The 13462-nt window shown below is 37.7% G+C and overlaps 1 protein-coding gene across 7 annotated transcripts in view; it reads left to right on the forward strand.

Annotated features, from left to right (window-relative positions):
• TMEM108 (transmembrane protein 108) overlaps positions 1 to 13462 on the forward strand; it is a 366409-nt gene that overhangs the window by 100773 nt on the left and 252174 nt on the right. For 5 of the 7 annotated variants that reach the window (XM_074195832.1, XM_074195824.1, XM_074195825.1 and 2 more), the window contains one exon: positions 2221 to 2356. The exons of the other annotated variants lie outside the window; for them this stretch is intronic. The gene's annotated coding sequence lies outside the window, so the exon portion shown is untranslated. The remainder of the gene's footprint in view (positions 1 to 2220; positions 2357 to 13462) is intronic. 7 annotated transcript variants of the gene reach the window in all.

Consider the following 13462-nt stretch of genomic DNA (forward strand, 5'->3'; position numbering starts at 1 on the left):
TTCCATCCATCCACTCTTTTTATGGATTCTGCCACTAGAATTTTTTTGTTTGTTTTTTTTAAATTTATTTAAGGGGCAATGGGGTGACTTGCCCAAGGTCACACACTAGACAGTTATTAAGTGTCTGAGACCAGATTTGAACTCAGGTCCTCCTGACTCCAGGGCCGGTACTCTATCCACTTTGCAACCTAAAGTCATTTTTAAAGGTGTTTGGAATGGTTTAGGGGGAGTTTGGGTGTCTCTGTCTTTACTCTGCCATCTTGGCTCTGCCCCTCAGCACCTTAATTCTCAAGAATAATTAGTTAAAATAGGAAGTCCCTAGCATAATGCTAGCTCCTGCTCACCCTAATTTGATTTGAGGATGGCACTTTGTGCCCCATACTCTGGGAGGAGCAAAATTGTTATATGTTTTGAAAATAGAAAGCACTTAAGTGAACTTTTTATTCATTCATTCAACTTTTCCATCTAGAATTCTTTTCGCACTTCTAAGGCTGCAGGTTAGATTATGACTAACACTATTATTGTTTTAGTTCCATAATGGTTTTAGCTGCTGCCCCAACCCTGACTGTTTTGATTTGCAGCGATTGGATCCTGAAACATACTCCCACGACATGCTCAGAATCCACTGCTTGCCCAGGGACCAGCATCAACAGCCATTATCCTGTGGATGAGAAATATTAAGCTATCTCTGAATTTGTCCATTTTGGAGAATGTGTTGATTAGAGGGAAAATTATCTGCTGGGCAAGCATGTTCTTACTCTGATGGGTTTAGAAGTAATTTTGCTTCCTCAGAGGAAAGGCTAGCCTTGATATAAAGGAGGATAGAAAGACAGCCATTTAAACACATCTCCACAAAGTACAAATTAAATATGAAGTTGAACATGAGGAGATCAATCTGTCTGATTTCAGTTTATCTGTTAGTCATCCATGTTACAGCATAAGATATTTTGGGGTTAAATAACACTCATAAATGACATGATAGGAAATTCCAATAGAATCAGGCCTCAGGCTAATGGAGCAAATCTTATAATGCTCCAGGAATACTATGGCTTGACCAATATAATGAGTTAATGTGGCTTAAGCTCAGGAACAGGTATGGGAAGGAGATAAGAGCTGATGTCATGCTAGAGAAAAGGTACCAGGATTCAGGTTGTCAGAAGAGATTTATGGAGGACAGAAGACCTCAGAGGTCAAGATGTTCATAATCTAGATGAAGAGATCAGTTGGGTTGAGCACTGACCAACAGTCAGTCTATAGCAACGTGAGCTTGATCCTATAGCAATGTGAGTTAAGGATGTCTGAGCAATTGTCTCCTTCCAAGTAGAAGAGTTTACCTGATTTTTGGAGCCCAGTCCCAAGAGTAGGGGAGATGTCCTAAGGAGATTAGTTGTATAGAGCTATAGACATCTATATATAGACACTTTTCCTGGAAAAGGAGGTAGAGAGCTGTGGGGAGGAGTAGGTAGATGGTAGTGATGAAGGGACTACAGCAAACTCAGTCTACTTAATAGTCCCCAATCTTCCCCTAAGACCAGCTGAGTCTTCTTTAGCATAGAATCTTTGAGCTAATCCATCCCACTGGTTTTAGGAATTTGCAGTGTGGTTCAAGAGACAAAACCCCAGTGCATTAGACAGCAAGCACAATTCTCAAGCAACATGGTGCTGGTCAGATTCAGGGCATTCCATATAAAGACCCAGAACAGGAGCTCTTAAGTATTTTTTTAGGGGGGGGAGTCATAGAACCTTTGTTCTACTGGTTAGAGACAGAGGCAGACTATCAGAGCCAGTCTCCTTATATACAGGAACATTGTTTCCCTAGATAGAATGTAAACTCCTTGAGGGCAAGAACTATTTTCATTTTTTTCTTTATATCCACATCATTTAATAGTCCAAAAATAATTATTGGTCAGTTAATCAATTTAAGACAAGACCAGTAAGCTGGAGATTATAGTAATCTGGTTAAGTGTTCATGAAGGTAGGTTAAAAACAGTAGGAAGAGAGAAAAGGAGGGTGGTTTTTAGAGCTATATTCATTGTCTCCCTCTGCATCATTTTGTGGCAAAGGATGTTTTTAGAATCTAAATAAAGATACACAGGCACAGAGAGGTCAAGGCATTTAGACAAGGTCACCTCTTTTTCTTAGTGGAAAGAAGGCTCTGAATCCTTTTTTTTACTGCCCTTAAGTCACCACTGATTTTGCCCTCCTTTTGTCTTGCCCCAGAATCTTTTCCTTTGGGTCCAATCGGAGAGAAGCTCAGCACTCAAACTCCCTGTTTCTCTTGCCCAAACCATTGTCATGATGAATTAATAAATTGACAAATGAGAGAGTGGAACAACCCACCTGCCATCCTGTTAATGTAAGTAACTGTATTTGATGGATTGAATCTCTTGATGATGCCCAGATGGAAAATTCCAAGGCCTCCACTAGCTAACCCGCTTGACAACTAAGGAGTGATGAATGACTGTGCACAGTTCTCCAGCTTCCCTGGCTTTTTAAATTGCCACCTGAAAACATTATAGATTATGCGACCCAGTGACATGAAATTCTTGTGAGTAGCAGTTGCTCTCTGAAATCAAGACTGGATTTTTTCTTTCTTTCTTTTCTTTTTTTTTAAATTGTTCACTAGCAGAATATAGTCTCCACTTTATTGCTGTTCCAAAGTGTCATGGCAGGGGAAATACTGCTGTGGAGGCTGGGTGAGCCTTGCCTGAATCACAGCACTTAGGACATCAACCTAGAGAGTTAGGCACGGCTAATAATGACTCCCAGAAGACCTTATAAGAGGAGGGCTTTCCTAGGGGATGGAGTTTTTCTTAATCTACCTTTCTTCCTTACCTAACCATATTTATCTCCTCTGCACCTCCACCCTGTACCTATTGCTGCAAGAACAGAATCACAGAATTTTCAAGTTGTAAGGGATTTCGCAGGCTATCTTGTCCAAACTGTATCTGAAAAAAGCATGCTCATTACAAGCTACCCAACTGTCAGAAGACCTCCAAGATGGGTGAATCCATTGCCTTCTATAGCAGTCCATTCTACTTTTTTTAAGGCATTCAGGTTTAAGTGACTTACCCAGGGTCACACAGCTAGTAAGTGTCTGAATCTGCATTTGAACTCAGATCATCCTGATTTTAGGGCCTGTGCTCTGTCCATAGTGTCACCGAGCTGTCCTTCCATTCTACTTTTGCTAGCAGCACTTATTGGAAAATTGTTTTTTAAAATATCATTTGTTTTGAACATTATTTTCTTGTCACAATGTATTCCTTTTTCCTCAATATAAAATGGGACATTTCTAAAGATACTATTGCACAGTATCTGACACATAGTAAGCACTAAAAAAATTATCTGTTCCCTTCTCTACCTCCTGCAAGCCTTGTCTCCCCCAGTCTCCAGGATGAGAGACATTCTTTATAACAAAGAATACTGTTCAGAAGCTTTCCCTTATATCAGAGCTAGGTTAGCTTTTTTTTTGCAACTTCAGGTTATGACTCAGAATTTTATAATAATAATAATTTATATGTTTTTAAGATTTGCAAAATGCTATATAAATATTTTATCCTCAAAATAAGCCTGAGAAATTATTATTTCTATTTTGTAGATGAAGAAATAGACACATATTAAGTAAAAATGATCATCATAATAATTATCTAGAATAAGCACTTTATAATTATTATTTCATTTGAACCTCACCACAATGAGCAAATGAGACAAACAGAGGCTCTGTGACTTGCCCAGAGTTACCTAGTGAGGCCATATTGGAACTCAAGTTTTAGGAATTGAGGAGAGGAGGTCCTACAGGAGAATCTGTGTGTATATGGGAGGTGGTGTTGAAGGAGAGGGAGTAAGGCAGAGCAGGGAGATTCTGCTGAGAAGCTATGCTCAAGATCTGAAACCCAGGACATCTCAGTTTGTAGATGCCATTCTGAAAACCAAAAGTATCCAGAGCATCCACTAAGTGAGACTCAGAGAACAGGAAGAGCAGATAGAAGTGAGGAATGTGGAACAGGAGAGGCCAAGAAGGATCGAATGGTCTGTGGTCTAATTTTGTTCAATGTTTTATGTTTCTGTGTGCCATTCTTGTGAGCTCCAACTCTTTTGATATACCACAAAAGCCATCTGCTTCTGCTATTCAGGGAACACTTCATTTATTTACCAAGTATCTTCTAAGCTCCTACCTCCCCCTGGGAGGGTCTTCCTGACAGTACCTGGTGTCCTTGGTTTCTTTTAAAGGTCTCTTTCAGATGAAACTAGAATCTAGGAAATTTGAGATTTAACTCATTAGGATTTAAACCCAGATCCTGCAGTTTCAAATCCCTCACACTTAATATTGTTCCAGGCTGCCTCAAGGCACTAGACATCTCATGGTAGCCTGGTAGGTAAACACTGAAAGTACCACAAATAAACCCTGATTCAGTGATCATTTTAGTTAGTTGGAGTCTTAAGTTTGGGCCATGGCACATGGTGGTCAACTCTGAAGTTCTCTGAAGATCTTTGAAAACCAGTGCTTGGGGGGGGGGGGGGGCAGGGATGCCTGTGAAATGGTAACAGGCGACAACACCGATTTTCAGGTAACCTTCATTTTTCTATTTTACCCAGAAATGGAAACATACAAACTCCTATCCTGATTGTGTACTTAAGTAATGAGATATTCCAGAAGTCCTGTCATTAGTACATAAGAGAAAAGAATATACAAATACACTCCCCCACACTGAATACCTATTGGATTCCAGTGTAACAATGTTAGTCTTTTAGAAATGGCTTCCCCCCCCTTCTCTCTCAAGATGACACTTTGTATTTAGATAATGTTACTTTTACTATTTAACATTTCTGGGAGTAGTCATTCCCATTTCACAAAGGGGAAAACTCAGGGACAGACTTTGGGGGTTAAGAATGTTAACTCTCTTCATCTGGAGCAACAAAAGGTCAAGAATAGAAAGTGAACTGATGAGGGAAAAATTGGAAATTATCTCTTATGTATCTTTTCCCCTTAATCCTAATTTCTCATACTGAAAATGACTAATCTGTAAACATGTTTATCCAAAATATGTATGTACAATGCTAATCTGAGGGGAGGGGTGTGGGAAGGGAGGGTGGAAAAAAATTTGTAACTTAAAAATACACATATGCAAATGGATGAAAATAAATTAATAAATTTTTTAAAAAGAATTTTAATTCTCAGGGGCAGCTAGGTGTTGCAGTGGATAGAGAACTGGCCCTGGAATAAGGAGGACCTGGGTTCAAATATGGTCACAGACACTTAATAATTTCCTAACTATGTGACCATGGGCAAATGACTTAACCCCATTGCCCAGCCAAAAACAAAAAACAAAAAACAAAAAAAAAAAAGGATATTAACTTTCAGAGCCAAGGGAGCCAAAAAAAGTGCTTTATAACTTGAGATCCTCTTGTTATCTGGCAAAAGCTCCTTTTTATGTTATTTCATGAGATGTTGCACTCAGAACTATTGTAAATAGAGAAAAACAATTGTAGTGGCATGATACTCGCTTCTTCTGCCACACAGGATGCTGAAATAATCAGCCAGTTCTATTTACCCTTAACAATCCCCAACAGCCGCAATTGAAGAGAAAAGAAGGCAACTTAATTAAAAAACAACTGCCAACAATAAGTGAGTGAGCAAAATATAAAGAACTAATTTCAGACACGAGCTTTACCCTAGGCAGCAAGAGTCTGCTGTATGAGGTCTGTTTTATAAGTAGGTGCTTTTCCAGAACTAACTGATGGTGTTAGTTGGTTTGGATACATCATCTTAATTAGATGCATTTTCCAAAGAAAGGAAAGATGAAATTTACTTTGATTCTTATAGAACACTTGGACAGTTTCAAATGTACCAAAAAGTATTGTTATATAGAATGTTCCTTGTTAACATTAAAACCTTAGATTTATTGATTAAAAATTGGAAGGGACCCCATAAGCCATTGAGTTAAATACCTTTAAACTTCTAAGGCAGCTAGGAGACATAATAGATAAAGCACCAAGCCCCGAGTCAGAAAGACTCCTCTTTATTAAAAGATTAAATCTGGTCTCAGACACACAGACTGATTCTAGGCAAGTCATTTGATCCTATTTGCCTTGGTATCTTTCTCTGTAATGTGGAGATAATGATAGTACCTAACTCACAAGACTCTTGTGAGGATCAGATGAGATAATTATAAAACAATACAGTATCTATTGTGGAGTAAGTATAAATGTTATTTATCATTGTTATCATGGTCATTACAGATAAGGAAACTGACCCAGGGCATTTAAGTAACCTGAGACTTGAGTTTCCTCTTGACTTCTAAATACCTACCTCTAATACCTACTAAATACCTACCTCTGTGACTTTGGGTGAGATATTTATTAACCTCAATGTCCTTATATGGAAATTGGACTAGGTGATCTTTCATATTTTTTTCCCCATCACTGGTATTTTAGTGTAATTTCATTTAAGAGACATCAACCATATTGCCAGTAATGGCCTTAGTAACATCAGAGAGAGAGGCAGACCAGACATCAGCACTTATGTCACTCTGTACTGGGCATGGGTCACCTATGCTTAGATGGAGGCAAGCAGATCATTGGATATTTCTACTCTGACTGCCTGGGTCATTTTATTCTTATTTGAAAACAAAACTAAAACCTCTGGCATTGGAACCTGCTGATCCTGCCTTGGTAGGGAGACCTAAATTCACTTTAGTATTTTCAGAAGGAATACTGTCCATGAAGTTCTACAGAGATGATGTCATGTCAATATGACTGAGTGATTCTAGAAAGAGAGACCTTCGTTGTCAAAGAAATGGAGGCAAATGGTTGTCAGTAGAATGCTTTGGAGGCCATTATTAGCATGAAATGTTGACAATACAAGTATTTGTGATTATTTTTTTGAGGAGGTGACAGGGATGCATTTCAAATGCCAATCCACACACCTGTAATGGGTAATAGCAAGGTGTTTGATGAACCCAAATAGGACTTTGGTGAGTTCTCACCAAGGATATATTTTAGAAATTGAGATTCATTAGATTGATTGAACTACAAAAATATCTCCCTTGAAATGAACAAAGCATAAATTCTGAATCAGGGAGGAATTTTTTTTTCAGATCAGATGCACAGTCAACCCAATAACAGCTAGTTATTTGGTGCCTCTTATTGTTGTCTTTGTCATTGTCATTGTCATCATCATCATCATCATCATCATTTTCATTATTAGTGAACCTTTAGTAATTTAAGATTCATAAGACATGTTTTTCTATGAACCTCTTATCACAGTAAAAAATACGAACTCTTTAAAGATAGGAATTATTCTATTTCAGACTTTTTTTTGTCACTGTGACCTTTTCTAAACCTTAAGGGGAGATATAAAAGTTAGCTACTCTGGTAATTATGATGCCATTATAATTCTACTATATTGATCATATAAGTATTAATATCATTCATTGTATCTCATTTGAGACTCACAACAACCCCATTGAGGTGTATTATTATTATTATTATTATTCCCTTTTTGAAGATTAGTGAGCTAAAGCAGACTGAACTTTAATGATTTTCCCAGAGTTTAACAGCTAGTAAGTATCTGAGACAGTCTTTGAATTCAGGGTTTTGTGTTCCATCTGGTGCTCTGAATACAACACCAAAATAAAGAAGGAATTTTGAGTGATTCTGTTTTGGGGTCTACCTTAGAATATTTTTGCTAAGTTTCCTGTTCCTACAGCTTTTGCCACTCTCTGTTTTGGTTCTTGACACACAGCACAGTTAGCTCACTAAAACCAATGTTATTTATTAGAATCTGTTATTAGAGATAGCAGAGCTAATGAGGTTTGGGGTCTACAGAGTCATTTAGCAATCTGCACAAAATTTTACCAGCTTGTAAAAAAATACATTGAATGCTATGATGATGGTAAATGTGATGACCTGAGTTGGAATAGCTCAAGGAAATTCCATGTAAGTTTGGGGAAATAGTCTTCCATCTTTTTTGGCCAGGAATTTTCAATCCATTTTCTTTTGGAAGTTTCTTTACTACTTTACCCTCCCAAGTAAATGGTTCTGCACATTTGTCACTCACCATTTCATTTTGGTACTACTTGACAGCCCTAAGAAGATCATAATACCAGAAAATGTTTTCCTATTTCTACCCTCTGCAAATTTCTCTCCAGTCTGGTTTCTTTAATTAGGCTCTTATTTAATTCCCAAAGTTCATTTCTCCCTGAATAGACAGTTTGATTTTTTTTTCCAGTACCTGTGCATATTTTCATTTCTCTCATGTCTTTTAACTTGCCATTTAACCATGTCTTAAAAGGTTGCTTTTCTTTCTGTTCATTCTCAGAAATTTATTCCTTCAGCCATTTAACCATTTGGGGGAATTCTTAAACCCCCCCTTCCTCATTGACAGTCCTTCTGCTTTATGACTGTCATGGAATGTAGAGAGTTTATTCAAAATCTTTTTTTTAAGTAGTTAGGGAAATTAAGTTAAATTATAGAGTTGATTAAAGAGACAGTGGTAGTTGGCCACTAGCCAGAGTACAAACTCAAGGGGACTATGTAAGATCTCTCTTTTCTTGCACATGTTGTCCAAAGATGTAGACAACTCTGTTAGAACATTGTATGTCTTGATTCATTATAATGACCCTTAAGAAATTAGCCCTCCTCCTTAAGAGGAGGCAAAAAATTTAAACTGACTTTGGTATTACTGCAGAGTACTGTGTAACATCCAAAGTCAGAAAAGATATAATTTAACTTATGTTCCATTAAGGGATATCATATGTAAAAAAATAACTAATACATAATACATGATAAATGCAAGAGAGAGAGGTAAGAACAAGGTTTTGGAATTCTAAGGACATAGATTAGGAGCTGAAAGGAATATTAGAAGTCACCAATTCCAACTCCCCTCCATTTTACAGATGAAGTTAAAGAAAACAGAGAAGTCTAGTGACTTTTGCCCAAAATTACTAAGACTTGTCACTTGGATAGTAATATCACAGATAGGTTTTGAACCTACCTCCTCTGACCTGAAATTCAACTCTCTTCCCACTAATACTCTGGTCTGAATAGGGAAAAGGCATAATGAACATGAGAATTAGGATAGGGTTCATGGAGTAGGTGACAGCTCAGCTGAGTTTTAATGTTTCTTCTTGTTGTTCAGTCATTTCAGTCATATCTGACTGACACCATTTGAAGTTTTCTTGGTAGAGATATTGGAGTGGTGTGCAATTTCCTTTTCCAGTACATTTTACAGATGAGGAAACTGAGGTATAGATAGGGTTACATGACTTGCCCAGAGAAATTCAAGTAGTGTCTGAGACTGGATTTGAATTCAGGAAGGTGAGTCTTTCTGAGTCCAGACTCAACACTCTATCCACTCTCTGTCAACTCCCCTAAGGTTTTAATATATGGGTAGGCATTTTTAAAATATACAATCAACAGTATGCTAGGCATGGGCAGCATGAACCAAAGGTAGGGAGGCCAGAAAATATGTGTCTCTATAGGAGATGGGGTTCATTCTTTTTTATAAGAGTGATATAAGGGGCAGTTAGGTGGTAAGTAGATAGATCATTGGACCTGGAGTTAAGAGAAAGGTTAGGCCTCAGATACTTAATAATTATCTAGCTGTTTGACCTTGGGCAAGTCACTTAACCACACTGTCTTACAAAAAAAAGAGTGATTATAATTTATAATCTTCCACCATCTTGTTTTGTGACATTTAGAAAAGGAATTCATCAATCTGAATTGGAATTCCCCTTGAAAATGTATCTCTGCTTGTTGAGAAGAGCAAGTATTTGCTGACTTGGGTTATTTCTGCATATCTTTTTCCTCACCCCACCCCCATTTCCCTTTGACCTCCCCATTGTGGTGACTGCTTTACATTGGCTAAATTTAGCTAGGAAATATTTCCCTAAAACAAAGAATAAATGTATACAACCATTCATAATATTTGTAATATTCTCCAATATTCAAGTACCAAGTTCTTAATTGTATTTGAAGTAAATTTTGCAGTTTCTGTCCATTTACTAGGATTTTAGCAATATTGTCTTTCTATTTAAGGATTTATGATTTGGACAAGGCCTCAACTACTAGAGGTTTGTATTTTTCTTTACCTTAATGCTGTAATTAAATGTAGTTTATTTAAGTCATCACAAAATCAGATTTTGAATTTAATCATTGATCTTATGGCTACAAAATTTATTTTAATAAGGGCCTGGGAAAATTACTGATGTCCTCCACAGTCATTTTCTAATGTGACTGACATGTTCTTTGTGTTTATCTGAAAAAACAGAAAAATGGTATAATCTTCCTTAATTGGTATACCTCACACTGTGGCCTGAGAACCATAATAGGCTGTCAACCGTTAATGCCTCAATGATTGGACTTCCTCAATAATTAATTTTTATTTAAATTAAGACATTGTCACTCATTTTTAATATCTAAGTACCCAACTCAGCTGGGAGCACAGATTCCTGTGAAAACTTAAGCATTATTCATTGATGAAAGGGAATGGAAATGGTAATACCTAAGACTTCCAGACAGACTTATGGCCTTGTCTCCAGAAACCTAATTAAAAATATTATCAGTTACCATATTGAAATTGATGGACGAGATGATCTCTCATGTTCCTTCCAGCTCAAAATTTGTGATTCTTTCATACTGTTTTGTATTGTCAAGAAGTAGGTGAACAGTGGCCTTTTCCAAAATAACAACTAATATCATTATAGTATTTTGAGCTTGACAGATTCCTTTTTTTTAAAATATAATATCCCCGTGAGACAGGCCATCTACAAACCATGCATCTCTATCTCTGGCCTTCATACCTCACTTTTGCCTACTGGAAATGCAGACTCTGACCCTAGAACAGCTCTAGCTCTAATTTGGTCATTTTTCAGTTGTGGTCAACTCTTTTTGACCCCATTTGAAGTTTTCTAGGGAAACTCTTTATCTTGCTCAGATCCAGGCATCCATCTTGCTGCTGCCAACTTCCAGGTCCCCTTAATGAACCATCTTTCCCCATTGGGATGTACGTTCCTTGAGGGCAGCAATTGTTTAATTTGTTTGTATTTGTATCATCCATGATTAGCCTCTTGCCTGCCTTGGAGCAAGCCATTAACAAATTCTTTCTCCAGCTATCTGTCTGAAATTAAATGGCTTGACACTATCTCACAGCCAGGATTTATTAGCTGGATTCATTTCCCAAGTTTAGATTTAGTATTATTGTTGTTGTTTTAATTCTCTCCCACCACTACCTCTCTGATAGCCTTCTAACTAAAGTTTTTGAAATTCAACCTTAAATGCAGCTTAACTTTAGAGAACAATAGCCAGATTGGACTTGCCTCTCCCATGAAGCCTGAAGTAACAGACTAGGGCATCTGTTCCCAAAACTTGGTTCAATGTTTTACACTGGCACACAGTTAATATTGAATTGGTCACCTGGATGAACTTCCAAAGACCCTCATTTGCACCTGATCCCTTAACATTTATGCCTTCATAATAGTACTCAGAGTAAACAGAGCAGAAAAAAAATAAAGATTATGGGGCTAAAGTAGGATGATGGTGAAATTTCCCCTGTTATAGATGAACTTGACAATCTGTCAAAAAATTGTGTGGGTGTGGTTTTTTTTAAAATATGAGTCTATTACTAGCATGGATTTGAAATTATCTGAGCCATGGTTTTCTATTAAAGAATTGTGAAAGGAAATCATTGTAATTAAATTTAAGTTATCCAGGGTACAGGAAAGGATACCAGAAATCTAAGGGATGGATTGATGGAGTAGGTAGTGGGGTGGGGAGAAGAATTTGCCTTTCTGGAAGAAAGGCAAACTAGTTACAGAAACCTTTAAGAGTGCAAATTACTTATGAATCAAAGTTTCCCCTTTAGAAAGTAAGAGGAAAGCTAGCAGGGCAAATGAAGGCCATTCTTCTTTTCGGAAAGATGTAGAGGAGCAGAGTACCTGCAGTTGAAGCAGAGAAAGATCACAGGTTGAGGAGAGAATGCCCTTGTCCCCTGATAGTAGGGCTTGCCTGCCTCCCTGGCAGAGGCAGAGGGAGCAGGGATGATGAGCAGGAGCTGGCCACAGCTTGGGCTCATTTTGGTCACAGAAGGAGCACCAGGTTATCTGCCACAGGCATGATCAGATCACTGAGTAGCATCAGTTCTGAGAGGCTGTTTACCCAGACTCCTGCCCACCTGGTCATCCTGAGAGCCACATTGAATGAGCTTTGGACAGTTAATTTTGTCTGCTCCCTTGTCTCCTCTAAGAATGGATGAACTTTTCTTGTCACTGGTCTTTTACCTCTACTGTATAATCTGGTAGCAATGGATTTCTTTTTCATTGAACTCAGGCTAGGGGCTGTCCAGGTTTTAGTGGGACAATTTCTATTTGTTGTTTTTGTTCAGTCATTTTAGTTGTGTCTGACTCTTTGTGACTTGAAATTTTCTTGACAAAGACACTGGAGTAGTTTTCCATTTCCTTCTCCAGCTCATTTTACAGATGATGAACTGAGGCAAAATGACTTGCTCAAGATCAGACAGCTAGTAAGTGTCTGAAGCACATTTGAGCTCAAGGAGATGAGTCTTCCTTATTCCATTTCACTGCCTAGATTCCCTTGAGACCTTAATTATAAATGATAGCAATTAAGATTAATGTCTTATAAGTTCCCTAACTATGTTTAGGTCCTGGTTTTCTTTTAAAAACTCCATATGTACTAACTTCAGTGCTTCAAGGATTTGTCATTTCTCTTATACTGGTAATTTCAACACCAATACAAATCATACCTCTTTGATAATTTACTAGATGGGCTTCAAGAGTTTCTATATCAAACAAAAGGCACTATTAATACTTAAAAATGTAAGCCCATTCTGCAGTGATGAGCCTCTCCAAGCTTGGTCTTTGGAGAACAGAGTTTATGAGTGCTTCATAGTTGAAACCTTTCCACCTTGAAACAGTGACCACTTCTTGGACCTCACTTACATAGCCTTTGAGAATGCAAGGTTACCTGCATACCATCATTCAGCATTGAAGGAGGAGTGTTACACAGGTGTTAAAACGAGCAGACCTGGGGTGGTTTGGTAGTATCCTACGACTGAAATGAACAATGGCAGCATCTGCCTCTGCTCATTTTGAAGGGGCCATCACTCCTTGGCTTCTCTTTGTACTTCTTACCATCTGCCTTCATTTAGTCTATGGTCTCATTACACCAAAAGGCATTAGGAAATTCAGCAAGCATTTATTTAGTATCTTCTAGGTGCCTAGCACAATATGATGAGAAAACAAAGAAACAAAATAATTCATGCCCTTGAGGGGAAAACAGGATGTACACAGATAAACAAATATAGAATATATTCAAATTAAATACAAAATTATTTCAAGTAGTGGAAGGATAAGAACAAGCAATTGGGACACATGTTACCTGTGGATTAATTCCATTTGGGAACAGGGGTTGCAAGAAGGAAAGAGGAAGGAAATAAACCATTGGA

This window comes from Macrotis lagotis, chromosome 7 (assembly GCF_037893015.1).
Source record: "Macrotis lagotis isolate mMagLag1 chromosome 7, bilby.v1.9.chrom.fasta, whole genome shotgun sequence".
In the NCBI taxonomy this organism is placed as follows: domain Eukaryota; kingdom Metazoa; phylum Chordata; class Mammalia; order Peramelemorphia; family Peramelidae; genus Macrotis; species Macrotis lagotis.